Below are 20,073 nucleotides of genomic sequence, written 5' to 3'. Positions count from 1 at the left end.
AAGAGAGAATATGCCATGGCCACAGCCATTCCTCAACTTCCATGAATGTGGTTTATAAAACGTGTGAGCCTTCATGCACCTCTTCAGCTGGCAGGGAGGAAAAATGGTCTTGCCCAGAGCCGGTGGCCACCCTTGGGGAGTGTGGAGAGAGGGGTCCTTTCTGCACGCTGGGAAGCCTTGCAGTCCTGGGCATTCTACTCCCAGACTCAGTACCAGGTGGGTTCATCTTCTTCTTTCCTCAGCCAGCCGAGGGTGCTATTCCCACATCCTGGTGGCGTGAGGGGCTACAAAGACCTTACTCCACGCCATGGCATTCCCTGAAGGAATAAAAAAAAGGTTGAATGCTGCAATTGCTCATTCGCCAAGCGTGTGTTTGGCTTTCGATTATGAAGGCAAACAAAACAGATCAAAGACATCAGAATTACAGCTCACCAACAGCTCTGATGCTAATGACACTGGGATGCAAACTGAAAGCAAGGTTGATTTCACAGAAAAGCCTGATAGTTGCCTTGCTTTAGCAGCCAGTGTGCTCCAGAGGAGACCACAAGGATGTCAGTGGAAAGCAGACCACCCAAATGACTGCAGTAGCTCTGTTGTTCTAAGGTGAATATCCCAGCTTTGAAATATGCGGGAGCTAAAGACTCAAGTGGATTGCATATGCTAATGCTGGTGTGCTTCAGAAGCAGGCAAGCCAGCTCATACTCCTGGGCAATGCATCTCACGAGGGTTACCCTCGCTGGTTAGGAGAGGTTCAGCTGGACCAGTAACAATATCACAGTAATTTACTAAATTTAATCTCTATTGAAAATTCAAGGCAAAACCTCCTCCCCTTCCCCTTCACAACATCCCATCAAGTGGAGAAGATCAGACTGGTGCTAAAGAGGGATTGGCAATAAAAAGGGTAAACATTAAACACTTGGTGTTCTTTCAAAGGATGATAATAATAATGCATCCTGACCAGCCTAAAAGCTGTTTGTGTGCATGTATGTGTTTCAAGATACAACTACATTAAAAAAACAGTGTAGAAGAATGTAAACACTACACAAATTTTAAATAAGAGCCAGAGTAGCAGAATTAGAAACCACCACTGCCTGTTCACAGTGGCTCTGGAGATACCTGGAATACAAAACCAACCCAAACTTGTTTTCATGCAACTTCCTTGTATATGAAAAAGGATGAAATGGTAACTGTATGTTTTGGTGTTGGGCAAATCCTGCAAAGGACTTACCATATTTAATTAGTCTTTTTCTGTATGCAGGAGGATATCACCAATAAAGCAATGAACCTTGGCTGAGGCAGAGATATGGCATGGCAATAGCTGTAGCTGCTCCCAAGGTATGTCAGGATCCAATCCAGTTGAAATTCAGGTGTGGGAGGACCAAGTAGACAGCACAGCAGCTTGGGGGCAGCCTTTTGCATCGGAAGATGCAGATGCTGAGCTTGGAGCATAGCTGTGTAATCAGAGGCAGCATGAGGGAGCAGCTCCATGAATAGCTGGTGCTGGGGAGAGGGGGAGCTTAACTGCATTGCTCATGTATGTAAAGGAAGAGGTGATTTCTAATTGTGAAATTCCCATGAAAATCATGTTCTTGTATTTCTGAATAGCATTCATAACATTGTGTGTGCATAGGGAAGCTAATGCACAAAGGCTGGATACATATTCACTATCACAGCTTGACTGTTTTTATAATATTACTTAAATGCCAGTACTTGCTGTGCTTTCTAAATGTTGATCCAATTCATAAGAGCTTTAAAGAAAGTGTGTGGGTGGCTGATCAGCATGGTTCTTTTTCTGTTTTATATGAAATGATGCTGTCATTTACCAAATAAAAAGGAACGATCATGCACATTTCTGCTTTTTGTTTTTTGAAAAGACAGATGTGTAAGTTGAGATGTCAGTGTATAGGTTGCCTAGTATGTTCCTGCTTACTGTGATTTATTTCAAACCATGCTAAGAGAAGATTACTGAAATATAAATTTCTTCATTGATTTGCTTATAAAGTAAATTAAGGGTTCAGACTAGTTTTTAGTAGACAGGATTCTGTACCACAAAATGTCTTAAATACCAGGATGCTTCAGTGTCTCAGTGGCTGACAGTACAGGCTTCCATGCAGTCATGTACTTAACTATATACTTCAGGTTAAGCCTGTGAGTTATCCACAGGTTATCCTAATTATCAATCCTTAAGCATCTGAATGGTCACAGGAACTCAGTTAACCTTCTTTTCCTTTTTCCTAATAGTAGTCTCTAATTATGGTGCTGCTCTGAATTCTTTTTCCTCTCTGCCCTTTGAGAGAAAATACCTACCTGTCCCTGAGAAACTCCTGATTTAGGGACCACAGGTTGGCGTAAGAAGTACTGGTGATGGGATGACAACTGTCAAAGTCACATCTCATCAGAGATGTGGCCAATGTTCTTCACCAGTGAAAGACAGATTCTTCTCATATTACACTCAATTCTGCTATTTCTGATCACTGCTATACTGTCTCAGCTAAGGGAGCAAATTGTACAGTCAGGACCAGGAGGCAGAGCTCACGCAGCCTCACACACACTGTGTTTTGAGTAGGAACTGTCTCTGCACCTCCTCCAACAGAGCAACACAGATAAAGGAGTTATGTTTGAAAAATGAACACTGAGAACCCAGGTTGACAGAGAAAAGTGCTACAGCCTTTACTGTTCCTGTCAGGCTGCTGTACTTGTGTTACAGGAAACTGATGACAAACCTTTTTGATGTTTGATGCCAAATAAATTTAAAAGACACTGTGACTTAGTGTCAGCTCAAATCTCTGTTCCTGGCACCAGCGCCAAATTTGGCAGTGGATCATCACCACCATGGTAGTGTGGCTTCTGAGCTAATGCTTCTCTTTTGTTGTCTGCAGTGGAAACATTCAGAAAAGAAAGGGAGAGATCAGCTCTAATGTAACCTCCTCAAGAAGGAGGGCTCTGAGTTAAATCAAAGGTACACTCATTTACTTATATTTTCCATACCGTTTTTAAGTAGTCTGTCCTCTGTATACACCAGCTATGGAAACTCCAAGACTGTAACTCCTTAGAGTACAAGAAATAAGTATGGCAGCTACGTATGATAAAACATGATAAAGGAGCAGTATGTAATGTTCTATGCTCCATGAATATAGACAACAGCACAGAACGGAATATAAAACTGGGTGTAAAGACCTAGTAATTTTCTTTTAATTATGACTTCTTTTAAATTGCTATGTGTATAACCTGCAAACACTGATAAGCACAGGTTGAAAATACAGAAGAGTAATTGACCAGCATGTGAAATAAAATGGGACTTTCCAATTGCACATAGTTTCATAGCTTACAGTAGCTCCCCAGTGGCATTTGGAAGTACTTATAAAAAAAATGTTAGTCTTGGGGTCTACCAGCAAGGCCAACTGTGATGTCTACACAGAATAGGATCTGGATCTACTTGCAAATTACCAAAAGAAGGAAAAGTGGATTTCAGCATGACTTGACTTGTTTTCATTTCTCTGCATGTATCTTTGCTCATAGAAGTGTACACTGAAATCTTACTGAAATTGAAAACTCTGAATATCTCCTCAGTTACCTAGTTGAACCATGCTGGTTCTGCTTGGCTAACAGCATCCTACTTCCTAACTATACTCCTTGTCCAGGTCTATGTGTGACCAGGGAGGTTTTGCACAAACAACAGCCAATTAATGAGAATTGTGAGTGTTTATTGTCAAGCATCCTCTTTTAGTTTATGACAAAGAGAGAAAGAAATGAGTTTATGTAATGGAGGAGGATTACTGTCATAAAAACCTCTGTGCATTTCCAGTGATTTATTGCCTGGTAGACCTGCAAACAGAGATTCCTAGAGGCTAAAATTCTGGTTTTGCTCTACACAGAAAGGCTGGATGCTTGTTTACATTGCCTCATCTCCCAAATTGTGCTTAATCAGGCATTAGCTTCTGATGTCAGTTTACACTTATAGGAAGTTTTTGACCTTCTTGATATGTGACAAAGAGAAGAATCTTTGTCAATAACTGGACCTGATGTCCAGTTCTAGCTTTTGCTAAAAAATCAGCTTGCTCCACTCCTTCCACTTCTGCTTATTCTCACTTAGAGAAACAGAAAGCAAATCCCTTTTTCAGAAAGAGAGGTGAATCAGAGGAGCTTTCTAGAAAGGATTCTCCAAACCAGGCAGGTCCTCAACACAAGCACTGGAGAATTACATTTACCACACAGCCGATTTCTCCCAGGAATGCTTTTAACTTCCTGACTCTCTTACCTTGTTGAGTTTATAGCCTGTAGGGGACTTCAGGACTATGGAGTGTCTAAGATGCTGATTTTGTCTGTTTATCATGACTTGGGATACAACATGGTAGTAGAACAGCAGTTTTATTACTGCTTTAAGCATGTGTGTGCAGCTAAGCCTCTTCTTCTGTTGCTGTGTTTTTTGACTTTCTGAGATCGCTAAGGAAACTGTTTATCTGAAACAAAGCAGTGCCTTGATTGTTCAGACATGAGCAACAAGGCCAGGTGCCACGAATTGATTTTTTTTAAGAGCCCTGTCTGCAATTTGAACTTCTTCAGCCAAGAAGCATGCTATTTATTCACTTTTTGAATCCCAAATTAATTCTGCTTTTAAAGAAGTTCTCTTTTCACCTCATTGCTTGTTAAATTGTTTTTTGTAAATTTTTAGAAATTGAAAAATGGTTTTGTTTAGCAGGTGCTGGATGTACAGACTTTCAAGTAGCACTAATTTTCACAGAAGACTTCCTTATTGCATTGGGTAGATTGAAAATCTAATTGTGGTAATGAATTGTTCCTAATAGTGTGTGCTTGTATATATATATATATATATATATATATATATATATATATATATATATTTTATATATATTATATATATATGAACTATAGATGCATATAACAAAATTTATTTAGACTACTGCTTGCTTCAGAACACTGGAAATTCATACAGATATACCTTCAGATTACTTTTTAGGGTAGACCTGGTCTCATTACATTGTTTTGATTAATACAGAATCCAAAAGGACACAGTTTCCATTAGCCTGCTTCCTAGAAATAAGGCTAAACTTGCCAAATGATATCAGGAGAATGTGATTTCTCATAATATGTCAGTATTATGCATCATTTCCTAGGAGCACCTCTTACAAAATCTTTTCCCATAATAGTGCAAATACCACTGGAGCAAGTCATATTTTTAACCTTCTGCTCAAAATGGTGTAAACTGGGCAGTCACAAACAAGATCTGAATAAAGGTGTGTTGAGTTTAAAAGCTCTGTTATTCATACTCTAATTGCTCCTAGAACACATTAGTCAGGGAGGTCTGTGGAGAGTGGTACTCAGGTGGTGATACACTCTAACACACTGTCAGTCCTAAAGCACCTGTGGATTTTACCATTATCAGGTAGATTTGTTTTGGTTTCTTCTTAGAGCAGGATAAATGTGATGGAATGGGACTTGTCTCCTGCTGCCAGAGAGGGTCAAGAAAACCCTTGAACACAAGGCTCAGGGCTCAGGACAGTTCCTGCTGGCTGATGTCCTGGTCTGTGTTCTTTATGTTGAACTTTTCCCCGCAATAGGATCTGTTCTGAACCACCGTGCATTAATCAGGATGAGTCGTGCTGGCTCATACCTGCACTCAGCTGTCACAAAGAAGTGAAATGATATTAACCTCTCAGATATCATCTGTTAGTTGCTGATCTGCTTGAGGTTGCAGTAGTGTCCACATTTCTGCCATGCTAGACCAAGCTCTCTGAAGCACTGAGAGCCTTTGCTCCAGGCACTGGTTTCACCCTGACCAACCACCTGGTTTTTGCTGTGGCTTGGGGTCAGCTATCACACAACGTTTTGAGGTGTTCTCTCTACATCCTTCTTGATTTTTCAGTGGTTTTTATACAAGTCTGAAGTCCTTCCATTTATGTTCCTTGTTCTAGGGACTCTGAGCACTACTTGTGCTTTGGTGACATCTTCTGGATAAGGTTGCCACTGGAAGGACTAATTAATACATCTCAACTTCTAGCCTTCTTGTGCTCATTTCTGATCTCTTGAGAAAAAAAGCTCACATGTACCTGGTTCCAGTGATTAGCACCCTGTCTGAAATTTAGTAATGGATTTTATACTCCAAAGTGGAAGATGAAAATGGATCTGACTAAAAGCAAACAGAAACTGCCTACATGGTGCTTCATACACAGGTGCAATAGGAACTTTGGTCTTGCACTTCAATAAAAGATTTCTTTAACTTCACGTAGTATTTTTCTAATTCTCCTCTTAGGACAGATCTGTACTCTGCTTCCTGTTGGCTAATCAGAGAAAAAGGGAGGCTTTTCTTGGCAAAAGAGCAAAGACACACATAGCCAGGTTTCCCGCTTTTAGCAGCAGATGCCTAGAGGAGAGGATAAGGTCAAGGTAAACCGAGAGCAATAATTCCAAAACCACGTTTTTAGCTACAGGCAGAAATGCCATAGGAGAACTTCAAGACAGAGGTAGTAACTCGTGTGTAATAGGTTGCAATGGATTTTTCTTCCCTAAAGTCTTCCAGGTGCTCCTTTGAGCCCATATAGCATTTTTAGCCTCCATAATGTCATCCAACCAGGAATTTATCATCTTCTCTCTGTCTTCAACCTCTTCACTTTTTTCATTTTGAACTTGACACTCACTAGCATCACTTGATGCCCCATTTACTTGTATTGGAAAGGATGGAAAATATCAGCTCTGCTCTTCTTTGCAGCACAGAACGTTTTTCCTGTTATCTGATAATCCCTGCTCTGTGGTGGCCCTGGCACCTCCTAGGAATATTGTTGTGTCTCCACCTTCCCCTTCCCTTCCGTGCCAGGAGAGAGGGTGCACACCATATAGAGCTGTTCAGCTACTGTCCTTTTGCCACATATTCACTTTCTCTTCATTTTGTCCATTATTCCATAGTCCTTCTGCCAATTTTGCATCTGGAGAAAGATCTCCCATGTCTTCTACTCAAAAAGAGGGAGTAGGTCTAGCACAGGAACCTCTTCAAACTGCTTAATGATAATTGCAGATGTAAAGAGACTCACTGAAGTGTTTGACCATGGTTTATTTCCTCTAGAAAATTCTATCACATGTTGGTCATCTGTATGTCCTCTAGATTCTAACCTTAATGAGTTCAAAAAAGTGTTGGGTCGGTCATCGAGGGGTTTTGTTTATTTTTAATACAGTTTACAGTCTGTTCCTTGCACATTTTTTGTCTGTGTGCTGCAGAGTTTGCAGTCCTCATTAGAAGGACACCATGCTTTGTTTGTTCATAAAGATACTTCCTTTATTTTATTAATACCTTTTACCTTGGCATATAGCCATGCAGATTTCCTTTCCATGTTCCTGATTTTCTTCTATTATTCTGTGATTTTTTAATTTGCTCTGTGCACCCAAAGAGAAAAATCTAAATAGTTTCAATGCCCCTCTAAAAATTTAACTCATTGCAGTTACCCTTTCCACCTTATTTTCTTGACAAGATTGACTCTTTGGGTGAATGTCTATATTCTAATCCTTTAAAATAAGTGTAATGAGATAGAACAGCGTTGCCTTTAGTCTGTGGATTTGATTTTAACTTTTCTACCGATCTCCTTGCCACCTTGGAAAGCTGGATATGACTCCAGATATTAATTTATCCCTGCTTTTACCTATTTCATAACTCTCTTTGAGAGAGTGTGATAATACTGTTTCAGCATACTAGATATTGCTGCTGGACTCTTTCAATAGGAACTAAGCACTGACCTCAAAGTTTTCTCCTATCATAGATTATGGTAAAGGTTTCATTTTTATGAGGGCCAAATTTGAACAACTTTGAAGCCATTTTTAAAAACCTCTGGTCCAAATATTGATCCTATAATTTGTCATTCCCTAAATATGTTCTGAAAACTTACCCAAACTTTGATGGAACAGTGTTTCCCCTTTTACTGCTATTTCCCCAGCATTCCCATGTGCCCACTGTGCACTCTTTCCCAGACAACCCATTTTGCACTGGGGGCCTTCTGGGGCAGTTGTGCCTCCAAAACATTTCACTCCCATCCACCCAGCACTTGGAGAAGATGCACACACACCGAACAGCACTCTGCAAGGTTAAAATAGCATTCAGGCAAGAAAAATATCTCTGTTGTTGCTCACAAGGAATTTGTGAGTAAGCTTAGAGCTGAATCACAGTTCCTTAACCTGCTCTGCACACTGCAGTTTTGTGGGAAAGGGAAGGTGGATCACGGCTGAGCACTTGTGTATTTTACACTGTGAGTGAGGCTGGGTGCAGGCAATGAAACATGGAGCTTAGCACAAATCCACAATGACATCACCTGGGGGAAAGGCATCCACACCAAAGCACCTCTAATCTTCTTCAGTGGGAGGGAAAACGTGTGTCTGCTGGCACAAGAAAGGCAATTAATTTTGATTTTTGTCAAAAGAGTTGCTGAAACCAAGTTTCCAATACTGCCTGTCAGAAAAGCTTAGGGTGGGTTGTGATTTCATAGGGCTTTAAAGGTAGGAAGTTTATCAAATTTTTAAAGATTTATCATTGTTTTTGTTTGCTGTTAAAGTAGAACATGTTTGCAGACAAGGTTCAGGGGTACAGGGAGGCAGTCATTAGGTTCATGATTCATTTACAATGCAAAGATGTTTCAGTCTAGATCATGCTGAGCAACTCTCAAAATAAGTCAAAACTGCATTTGTTTCCCACCTGTGCCACTGATGAGCACCACTGAAGTGGTGAGATCTGCCTGGCTAAATTGGACAAAGGCTGACGTGAGGGCTGAAGATGCTCAAGTCACAAGAACCTCTGCACATTTTATATTACTTGCAGAGCTGCTGAACAGCTGTCTGCCAGCAACTGGAATGGTGTCACAAACTTGTCAGCCAGCTGCAGCACAGAAGAGAGAAATTACTGCCCTCCTTCGAGCAGCAGCTGTTACAGGTCTTGTACAGATGCCGCAGATCTTTGGACACAAGGTTTGAACCCTGACCATAATGAAATTGGGCAAGTTCTGCGACTCTCAGCGAGAGAAAGTACAACACCCAGAAGGTTAGAAGTCCTTCTGTTAGAAGTCCTCTACCTTGACAGGTTTCTGGTCGAAGAATTTAATGATTTTCTTTCAGGAAGATGGATGGCTGCTCTCCAGGTGGCTCAGCACCACTTCCTTTCTACTCGTTTTCTGAAGCCTGATAGTGACATTTCAAATCTAATCATCATTTAAAATCCTGGTAGGAACCAATTTCATATCTAATCTAAATTGAGTGAAATAAATAGGTTTATGCCGCAGGTGAATTTGCCCTGATCTACTTCCCGCTTTTCAGAGGTCAAAAAAAGTCCCAGAAGTTTTGAAGCAGAACTTGAAGAATTACACCGTGCTTCTGATGTGCGATGTCATTAGTCAGAGATTGACAGCTGTCCCTTTTTTCTTGGAACATAGGTGGCATTGGCTGGGAACTCTATGGCAACCTTTCACTGGTCTTGCTCCGTATTTCCTTAGCACTGTCACAGCTCCACACAGAAGCTCTCCGTCGCTGTGGCAGGTTGTTACTGGCAGGTTGGAATTACAGTTGTCTGCTTCATCCCTGTCCTCACAAAAAGTGACTGTGGGCATTAGGTCAAGCAGACGACCTGCTTGTAGGACACATTCATAGTGCTTTCTAACTCTCTAATATCTTAAACTCCAAGGCCCTCACTAAGAAGAGCCACTCTGGGTTAGGGCCTTTGTTTCAGTTTTTCTATCCATGTGGTTCAGTCCTTTGTGAACTAAGGTGCAAAGAACTTGCATTGAAGAAACTGAAGAAGATTAGAAAAGCTGGCCTTAAAACAAGAAAAAACCTATTAGATATAAGCATATAGATAACAAATACAGAATGATCCAAGACTGAATTGGAATGTGCTTTTTGTATAGGTACTCAAGCATCTTTATATTTTTTGCCAAGAATCTCCGTCTGGTTTGGGATTTTTTAAAATTTGACATTTTTGTGCCTACATAATTACTGCAATATATGTGTATATATACATGCACTTACATTACATATTTGTACATAATATATTACACTTGTAAATGTACTACATATGCCAGATTTTTAAATTCTGATTTGCAGTGAATTTTCTGAAATACTGATATTCAGCGAATCAGACACTTCAATTTTTTGGTGTCATGCATTAAAAAATGAAATAATTTGCTGTTTCTGGTTCTGATTGGACTGGAAATTTTGTTTAAAATTATTCCATCTCATGAATTCTCTGATGTCCCAAACATTATTTCAGCATTAGTGTGTTTTTTTCTGAAGCTCTTGCAAATGTTTGCTGTGATAAAGGTGTTGCCACAATTGTGTCCCATGTAAAAGTCTGTTAAATAGGAAATTCATTACATTTGCAAAGAAGCATGTTTTAAATTGAGCGCATCAGATAAGTCCTGCTGTTATCAGCAATTAATTTCTCATGTTCTGATGTGATAATTTTAACATTTGTAAGCTTAAGTGCTGGTAGATTTTGGGGTATCCAGAGCCTGGGTGCTTTGTGTCACACAAATTGTTCTCTAAGAATGGCATCATTGTGTGATTGAAAGAGGAAACCATTAGTTTAGCCATGATGTTTTGCTGAGATTTGCATTTGAATTACACCGAGGCAAGCAAGCAGATTTTAAATTAATGGATTTCAGATGCCTTTTTTAATCATGGTTATGGGGCCTAGATGGACTGGACTTAGACCTGTCAAGACAGACTTACCAATTCAGAGCTCCTCTCTCCACTGCTTTAAAAATGTGGATGCTGCCCAGGTAATGTGTGTAATACATGGAAAAAATTAAGAGTTCTTGGAAGCTACGAGGAGTGATGGAGAGCCTCATGTTCTCAGATCTCACCATCAGACCTGGAATCTGCACCTGCCTCTTGCAAATTCCTCCCTTCTGTGCTTATCTCACATTCCCGCTGTGGTGGCTTATCTATCTTAGGGCAAGTTCTTTCTGTGGCCTTGGCGGTGCTTTGAGACAGGCAACGTGGGCTACTGCAAACCCAGTGCCTACCTCTAGAGCTGTTCAAGTAGTGCCTGAAAAAGAGAAATGTCTGGCATGAATGTGTAGAGCAAACAGATTAAATTTTGTCAGTAGCTTACAGGGTGAAGGCTTAAGCACTTCACGTGAACTTGTTTGTACTCCTGTTTGATATTAATTTTTTTCTTTTATCATCTTCTGCCCTGGCAATAAAAAAAAAAAAAAAATTATTGCCAAATAATATATAAATGTCAATGGTATCATAATACCTTCTACAGTTATGTAGGAATTGCTCTTTGTAGTGTCAGCCATCCTTAGTGAGTGAAATATTTTATGAATGCCTTAAATGAAATGGGCTGAGTGTCTGCCAGGATATAGACACCTTCATTGCTCTGAATTTAAATTATATGTCAGAGGAAAGAACAAGATTAAAGCTTCATGCATATTTTAAAAGAGAAATTTGGGTCATCCTGCACAAATGTTGAATTTATTTTATTTTTTTTTTTTTTCGGAGAATGAGCAGAGCATTGTGCTTGCCCCCAAGGGAGGAACAACTTTGTGTCCTTGACCATCCTTCTTTATCCCCTCCCTCATCAGAGGGGACAAAAATTGAGTGAGAGAGAAGCAGTGTTTGCTATACAAATGTGTGTGAGCTGTGCCTGCTCCTGACAAGCTGCTTCTCTTTCCTTCTTCCCACTCCCTCCTGACAAAAAGCAGGTCAGGCTGCTGCCAGAGCCAGGTATGGTGTCTCCCAGAGCACACTGGTGGTGTGGACAGGAGTGATGGAGACTTGGGCTCTGCCCTTCAGCCCAGGGGTGGGCAGGATGGCTGGGACAGTGGGGAATAGGGCAGCATGAGAAGCTACACAAGCCATAGGTGGGATGTTCAGCTCCTGCCCTCTCCATGGTCTCCCGAGGCCAGTGTGGCTTTCTTTCCAAATATTTGTCTGCAGAACTTTAATGGAGGAGAGATCAAACCGTCCCAGGATCTAAAGGTTCACCCAAGAAAAAAGGTGATCCAATCCCTCTTTTCCTTACTGTAGAGTCCAAGCCTCTAAACAGTTTTACTGGGTATTCAGAGAAAACTGCTGGGCAGAAAGGAAGCTACATACACACATCCTGCCTTAGTCTGGGGTTTTCCAAGCACCAGACCCATAATAGCCAGGTTTTTAATTTTCAAGGTTTTTCTTGAAGTTGGGTGTTTTGGGGTTTTCTTCCCTTTGTTTAATCTCCCGTCCTGTCCTGCAGTGTGCTCATTTGCAGGTGACAACTCTGTGAATGGCAGAGGACATCTCAAGGAGGTCCCTTGTGCTTCAAAGCTCTCCATGAGCCGTAGTGAGGCACCCAGGCACAAGCAATCCTGACATGCACTGAACCAGCTGCATCTGTGTTAGTGATGCTTTTGTTGAAATGTCTGTAGGCCTTTCCCTTTCTCCCTTTGGTGCAAGAATAGGATCTGATTGTTAGAAATGTACTGCCTGCATTTTGGATGAGGAAGCTGTACTGCACAGGATTTTCTTGGCACGAGTGGATAGTCTTTATTCCTCAGGTGAATTCACTTTATTTCCTCTTGAATCCAATACAGTATTTTACTAGTAGTACAGTTGAATGTTTTTCGCCAGTCTAATTTTGTTTTGCTTTAAAGAGACTTTGTAGTACTGACTGAAAGAGCAGTACCACGAGCTCATAATGATCTTGTTAGTTACAGATGCTTACATACTAACAAACTGACATGAGTCTTCAAGACTTCATAGTAATTTCTCCAGGTTCTCTTTTGCAATAACTTGATAGTTCACTTGTAGAGGAAGTTTTCTTCTTCCTGGTCAGTACTGACACCATTTCAACATGCAATGGTAGAAGTGTGGCCTGCAGTGAAGACAGATTCCTTGCTGGGCAGCACATGCTGAATGCTGAACCAAAAGCATTCAAAAATAAAAATCTCCATTTTGAAGATGCAGTTCATGGCTAGATTAGCCAATAAAAGGTGCTCTCCTCAAGGCTATCCCTCTTTGATGGGACACTTCAGCCAGAGACACTTGGATGTTTCTAAAATGGGCTGTGACCTTTTCCCTCTCCATATGGAAGATGGAAAGGGTTGTGCTCTTGAGTCTGCCTTAGGAGAAGACCAGAAACATTTTTCATTAGCTAGCAAAATGTCAAGTGGTGGGAAGAGTAATTGATAGGTCAAGAAAAAGGTGCACAGGAGCAAAATGCACAGAGATTTAAGTCAGGATTGGTTTTGACCCTGGCTTTCAGTTTGTCTGTGCCAAGTATGGGCAATGAGAGCTCACACAGCTCCTTTCCACTCCTTGCCTCAAGCCAGATTGAGTCATTTCCCTGTAGCTCCTGCAGTGGGTGCAACAGAGGCAATGGACACTGATGGTACAACCAGGGCCTGGCAGGCACCGAGGAGGATCGCAGGAGGTGAGACACGGGATGGGCACTCAGGCTTTCAGGCTTTGCTCTGCTCCCTTGTATTGCAAGGGTAAGGAGTCAGAGGAAGGTTGTCAATTCTTAGGAAAAGCATCACTAAGTAGTAATGAAAATCTTTGAGTCATGGCTGAGGAATATTTTCACTGTGGCTGCTGGACTAAGATGAGTGGTGCTGCCTGCCTGCACTGAGGCCAAACCCCTGTTTCCATGATGCTCCTGCACAGTGAAGGATCACTGATGCATGGGAGTATCTGCTGCTGCTGAGGTGCATCAGATATCATTCACACGGGGAGTGCAGGAAGTCTAGCTCATAACAGGGATGGAATTCTTCATTTACCACAGATAAAGACTGGACTCTAAAATGGAGTAAGACACACAGGTTGAAGGACCTCCTGCTAGACCTTATGCACTGACAGTGGGATATCCCAAGCTGCTGGTGTTCAGGTGTGAAGCAAAGGGACAATGGCAACCGCTTTTTTCTTTTTTTATCTGAAGGAAATAAATAGAACTGCAAGTAAAATGCTTGTGATTGTCATGATCCAAGATCTATACACTTAAACTAATCCTGTATATTTTGTTCTTTTCTCATCAGCACTGCAGATCTCTGTCTGCTTGGCCAGGACTCCTCCTGCATGTTCTTCTGCAATCCTGATGTTCCTTCTCCTGGTTGGTAATGAAAGAGTATAATCTGTCCACTCTTTGTCAAGGATCAAACACCTGTGCCTGAGCTTTTGAAGTTGTTCATAATATCTTCTAATTCATTTTCATTACACATACACAGCCTGAAGCACTGTCAGACCACTGAACACATGAGCAGGGGCTTTTCAGTCAGGAGAATTAAATCACAAACAACACCAGTGGGCAGCAGCAGCCATGGCTGCGGTGGTGCTCCCTGCTGTGTGCATGCCTTAGCGACCATTGGCACTGGGAGCTGCTGGCACCAGCATTGCAGGGTGGGGAGGAAAAACCATCGTGGTCTGGTTGGGAAGGGGTGCTGGGAGCTGCTGCTCTGTAAATTCAGGGGTGGATGGAGAGAAAGGAAGGGCAGGCAAGGCAGTGTCAGCTGCCTGCAGTGGGCGGGAAGCAAATTCCTGCAACACAGCCCCGAGATGCTGAGTGATGCTCTCCCTTGACACCCCCTTCCCAACAGGCCAGTTCCCAAAAAAGCCAGATGCCTGAGCAAAGCAGTAGCTTTTTCCACTCCCTTGGCCATTCCTCTGCAGGCACATGAGGCAGCAACACTCCACCATGGTGCACAAGCACAGGGTGACAATCTCCAAACCACAGCTTAGCAGATGCTAAGGTGGGGAATCCAGCAGAGATTTTTATGATTAACAGGCTGGTCTGGTACTTGATGAAAGAAAACTTGAGTATTGTGCTAGCTCTACAGAAGGAGAGAAAAAAAATCCCAGGCCTTCTTGCAGAAGAACCTGTGGATCCAGGGAAATCACACTGTATGTAAATGAAACTACAACTTCTTGGTTGAATCAGGTCCTTCAGGTACTAGTTAGGAACGTTTTTAAAGTCTGGGGGTTTTCCCCCACTTATTGTATAAGGAATGGATTTAGTTTTGTGCAGTTCCCCTAATCTCAATTCTGGAAGTGGGACAGTTTTCCTGGGTTACTGAGGTGGGTGGTAGGGGACTCAAGACAGGAGATGTAGTATCTCAGTTTTGTGATCAGATTGAAAAGCACTAATTTTTTTAGCATCTAATTTTTTAGCATTTTACTTACACAGACTTGTATGTGAATGCTGATTGGTGGAGACGCTGTTTAGTTCTTGTGGAAATTCTCATCCAGGGGTGTCAAGATGCTTTCCAAGGGAGCCTGTGTAATTTCCACTTGACATACACATACACTGAGACACTGAGAGGAGCTACTTGCCCAAAACTGTCCAGCTCAGCCCAAACAGAACAGCCACCACCACATTTGGGCATTTTGTGCCTATTTTCCAGGACATGGTGCCTCTGAAATACATTTCAGGCATGCCATAGATGCAAGGTTGACCTCTTCTTGGTTAGTTTGTGTCAAGAAGAAACAAATTCTTCACTAGGTACACTGAAACAATTCAAAGCATTCCAAAGTCAGATTTAGAGCATGTAAGTGCAGAGGTAATAAATTTCTTTTTATTTGAAGGTCAGCTTATGTAATAGATTTTTTTGCTTTAATTAGACAGAGACCATGTGGTGTTCTGTATTAATGTGCACATAAATAATTGTACTATGGTGGTGTGATATTTTTAGATATTCTTTCTGGACATCTGTGTGAAACCCTAGACCTAAGACACAGAAAATGTCACTACTGCTGCCTCAGACTGCTTCTCCATGAGACCTCCTTTTATCCCCATTTTAATAATTTGAGACTGACTTGCCACATAAATGGTTTGTTTCCAAATGTCCAAGGCAGGGCTCAGCTCTGATTTCTTGCCATGCTCCTCTCGTGGAACCCATCTATCATGGGTGAAGGCTTCTCCCTGTCCCTTTTCTCCTTGGGTAAGGACCCTGCCAGCTCCTCTGTGCTCCCCTGCTTTTGTGTTTTGGCATCTGTCCAAGCCTCCTGTTCCCTGCCACACGGCATGAGGGACTTCTGTCAGCCTACCATAGATGACCATGGAGAAATGTTGGCTTAAGCACCACCAAAATGCAAACAATGCAAGTACTGTAGGGAATCCAGCTGCAAAGCAGGCTGTGTGTGTTTGTATATATCTGCATGTGTGTGTGGCTTCTAGCCAACAAGTGATGTTCCAAAAGGACCTGTGTAACAAGGTCATGACAAGCAATCAGATGTGCTTGGAACACTCAGTTCACTGCTTCCTTAATCACTCCACCCGAGGCTGGGGGAGAGAAGCAACAACTCATCTTTTTCCTGTGTATCCAGCCTAGCAAGCTGGGCTGCCTGCTGTGAGCGCCCAGCAGTGGAAGGTGACACTGGGGTTTCTTTGTCATTATGCTGCCCAACTCCCATCCTTTAAAAGAAGAAAAGTTCCTTGGAGAGACACAGTTGCTGCAAATCATGTCAGGAGTGCCCCATAACACAGTGTGCCCCCTTCAAAGGTTTGGGAAGGCTTTGCTCCACTGTTGAACAGTGAACAGAGGGGCAAACAGGCAGCTGGCAAATGGGGATGGAAAAGCCTGTAAGTGCAGAAATGGCCCATCCAGCCTCCACAGCTCTTTGGATTTAGTGGTTTTTTTGCTTGATATGTGCTTAAGTTCAGAATAACAGTGAAATTTCAGAGTATTGTACTTCACTTTTGGGGGTCAAGTTGTTTGAAAGATGGAAAAAAATCATGTTAGCATCATCACTTACTAAACTCATTGAAGTTTTAACTCCCTTAATTGAGCAAGCAGCATCTGCCACCCTCAGGAGCTGGGGAAAGACTCTTAAGAGTAAATGAAAGGTGTACACACAAAAAAAGGGAGCAGCAGCACTAAATGCAGCCAGCAGAGACCAGATCATCTCCCAGGCTTGGAATTATGGAGCATATGGAACCCACTATGGAGGAAGCCCAGGTAAGGTGTGGGCATGCACAAATCTTTGGGTCCAATGGGAAGTACCCATGAGCGCTGAGGGAGCTGCCTGATGTCATTGAGAGGCCACTCCTTATAATCTTTGTATAGCCATGGCACTGAGGATCCTGAAGACAGCAAAGGAAGAAAGCAAATGCCACTGGCACCTTCAAGGAGGAAAAGGAAGAGGGTTGCAGGGAACCACAGGCTGGTCAGTCTCACCTTGATCCCTGGGAAGGGGATGGAACAGGTTATGCTGAAAACGGTTTCTGAACACATTAAAGACAAGAAAGTGATTGGGAGTAATCAGCATGGATTTATGAAGGGGAAAACATGTGTGACTGACCTGACAGACTTCTACAACAAAATCATTTGCTTGGTGGCGAAGGGGAGAGTGGGGGATGATAGCACCTTGAGCTTAGGGAGCCTTCCAGCACTGTCTCCTGTATCATCCTCACAGACAAACTTAAGATGAATTATGGATCCTATTGCAGCTGTCGGTTAATTTATCTGGAAGCCTGTAACAGTGCAGTTGTTTCCATAGTTGGAAAAGAGACTATATTTCTTTCCTGAACTGGATGTTCTTACTTTATCAAGGTCAAGGTCTTTGACTTACTCTTTTGCTTTGTAAAGTCACCACTTGCAATGTATGTTACAAACTGAGTTTGTTTAATTTGTGGAAATACCAACTCCACATTGCACAAACCACCTACTGGGACTTTAGAAAACTGTACAGTTTTCAAGTGTATTAGCCCTGCTGATTGACACATCACACAGTGTGGATTTCCCATAAGATAATTACACTAGAAATACTTTTTTTTTTTTTTTTTTTTTTTTTTTTTTGTAACAAATAAGAAAATTCCTCAGTTAAAACTGTTGATTTCTCTTTGGCAGGGGAGAAATTATTACTATAGGGGAAAAAGTATTACTGCATTGAACTCCAGAACTGCTGGAAAAAGTTTAATGCCCAAATGAGGCATCTAAAGCCTAAGTCTCCTTTTGTTTATGCAGGCTTGGACCAGTGATGAGACTTAAGAACGTCAAGGCAAAGTCTAGCCAATGACTTAATTATTTTAATATTTTTTTGATGATTAACTTTGTATTTATTCTTACACTCTCAATGTGTTTCAGAGTAAAACACTGCAAATACTTAGTGTTAAGCTGCCTGGTACCCCCATGTTGTTAACTGCTCTTTCAGCCATTTGGGGGTCACCTTTTATGCTGACCTTTATAGCCACTGCAGCAGAACTTTGGGGAAGATTTGGGACATTTAAAAAATGCTAGCACTTTGAGAAGACAATTTTCTTTTAGGATTGGTGAAAGTCTATGTGTTTCCAGCTCTTCTCACCTCCAAGATATAAATGGATGTCTGAGCAGATCATCACTTTTGCTTAAGTGACTTGCAACACCCCTCATACTGGGCCAGCATGGGAAGGCAGGTGAACTGCCCCAGTGACCAGCTTTGCCTGTGCACGCAATGTGGGCTGGCTCAGTGCACGTAGCCACATGGAGAGTAGCAAACCCAGGCTCTGAAGCTGCCACTGGCCAGGAGCAGGATATACTCACACACTGGCTTTCCACAGTGATAATTAATTTTTATGAATGAGGGTGAAGGAAAGGATGTTAGAAACAGATTGATTATAATAAGCTTTTAATTAAAATGTTCAAACCACAATTTAAACTAAAAATATCCCATTACTTATCCTCGCTATTTCCCGGGCACCAAGGCAGTGGGTGATAATGTAACTAATGATCTGATTGTCACTGGCTTGGATAATGAGGTGTGTCTGGGGGCTGATGGGATTATGCCATCAATCAAGGCCCTTTGCAGCGCTCCCTCCTCCAGCAGAGCTCCCACTGCACAGGGCAGTGTATGCCTGTGCCAGCTCCCTCCCAGCTGTGACCTTTATTGTCTCTCCCCAAAGTGATGAAATCCCCTCCAGGGTGCAGAAGTTGGGATGAAAACTGCTGAAGCACATGGTTATAGTGCTTCAGGGATGATTTTGCTGGGAGGTGGCTGTTTTGTGGCTTTAACCTGCCAATAAACCACTTATTGCAAAAGTAGCTGATCAAAGAAGGCTCCACGAACTGGGTCCTACCACCCCAGCTCTGATGTAGAGGACAAGCAGGTGTTGCCCATATTAACAGGAGGGTGACAGCCATCAACTTGCTGTGGCACACCTGAGCTTCCTGAGGAGAAAGCTCAGTTTGAAAACGCCGTGGGAGCTTTCAAGTAGCTCAGCTTAATGCAGACTTGGGTGGTTGTGCTCAAGGCATGACGGCCACCACAGCGCCTGAGCAGGACTTCCAAGGACCAGAGTGGGGTGGGTCAGACTCCAGAGCCTGTCTCACATCCAGGATATGTTTGTAGCAGGACAGAGGTCCTCAGCAGCCCATCCTGTCCTGCTGCAGGCTGCCTTGCAGGTCTGGACTTGCCCCAGGCACCAGCATTACTTTCAGACCACCTTAAAACAGAGCTTTTTGAACAGCTCAAGTGTCTCTGCATTGAGGGAAGATAGATCACCTCAAAGTTTGTGTCATCACTCACTCTGATCAGTCCTCTCCCTCCCTGTTGCTGGATTGCCCCCAATTAACTGACAATAAATTAGGCATCATTTCACCATTACGAGATCAAAAATAGCAGAAGGTTAGGAAATGCATCGGTCCATTAAGTCCTGCTGTCCACACACTGCCTGGCTCCTGGGAATGCATCTCAGCAGGGCTGCAAAGCACACGTCAGCTTCTTGAGAAACCAGGAAAATCAGGCTTCTGACTCAGCCCACACTGAAACACTGTGACCAGTTTTGGGGCTGGGAGCTGCCCCTGATGCTCCCCCAAGGCAGAGCTCGGCCCTGGGAGCCGGCTGGCGGCGAGCTGGCCCAGCACTGGGACAGGATATGGCTGGGGCCCCACCCCAATATAGCCTGACAGCAATGGGGCTCTGAAATACCCTCCTTTGGCACCTCAAAGCTCAATACAACCCATTTGGCCTGGGAGAGGCTTCTGGCATCTCCCTGGCAGCAGTCAGGGACTACCTGTATTCCCATGTCTTAATGTAGGGGAAACAAGCTTTTTTGATACTAAATTCTATTCAGATCTCACACGAGGAGGGGTTTTCAGCCAGAAAACTCTCTTACAACCACCTTCAGCATTACAA

The 20,073-nt window shown here is 42.5% G+C and overlaps 1 long non-coding RNA gene across 1 annotated transcript; it reads left to right on the top strand.

Annotated features, from left to right (window-relative positions):
- Positions 1–67: 67 nt before the first annotated feature.
- On the top strand, positions 68–14,062 carry LOC138107305 (uncharacterized). The gene is made up of 3 exons (XR_011149394.1): positions 68–216; positions 1,259–1,335; positions 14,004–14,062. It is a non-coding gene; the product is annotated as an uncharacterized lncRNA (long non-coding RNA).
- The last annotated feature ends 6,011 nt before the right edge of the window (positions 14,063–20,073 follow it).

Source organism: Aphelocoma coerulescens, chromosome 3 (genome assembly GCF_041296385.1).
Source record: "Aphelocoma coerulescens isolate FSJ_1873_10779 chromosome 3, UR_Acoe_1.0, whole genome shotgun sequence".
NCBI classification, from domain to species: domain Eukaryota; kingdom Metazoa; phylum Chordata; class Aves; order Passeriformes; family Corvidae; genus Aphelocoma; species Aphelocoma coerulescens.
This window is presented reverse-complemented; position numbering and strand designations above follow the sequence as displayed.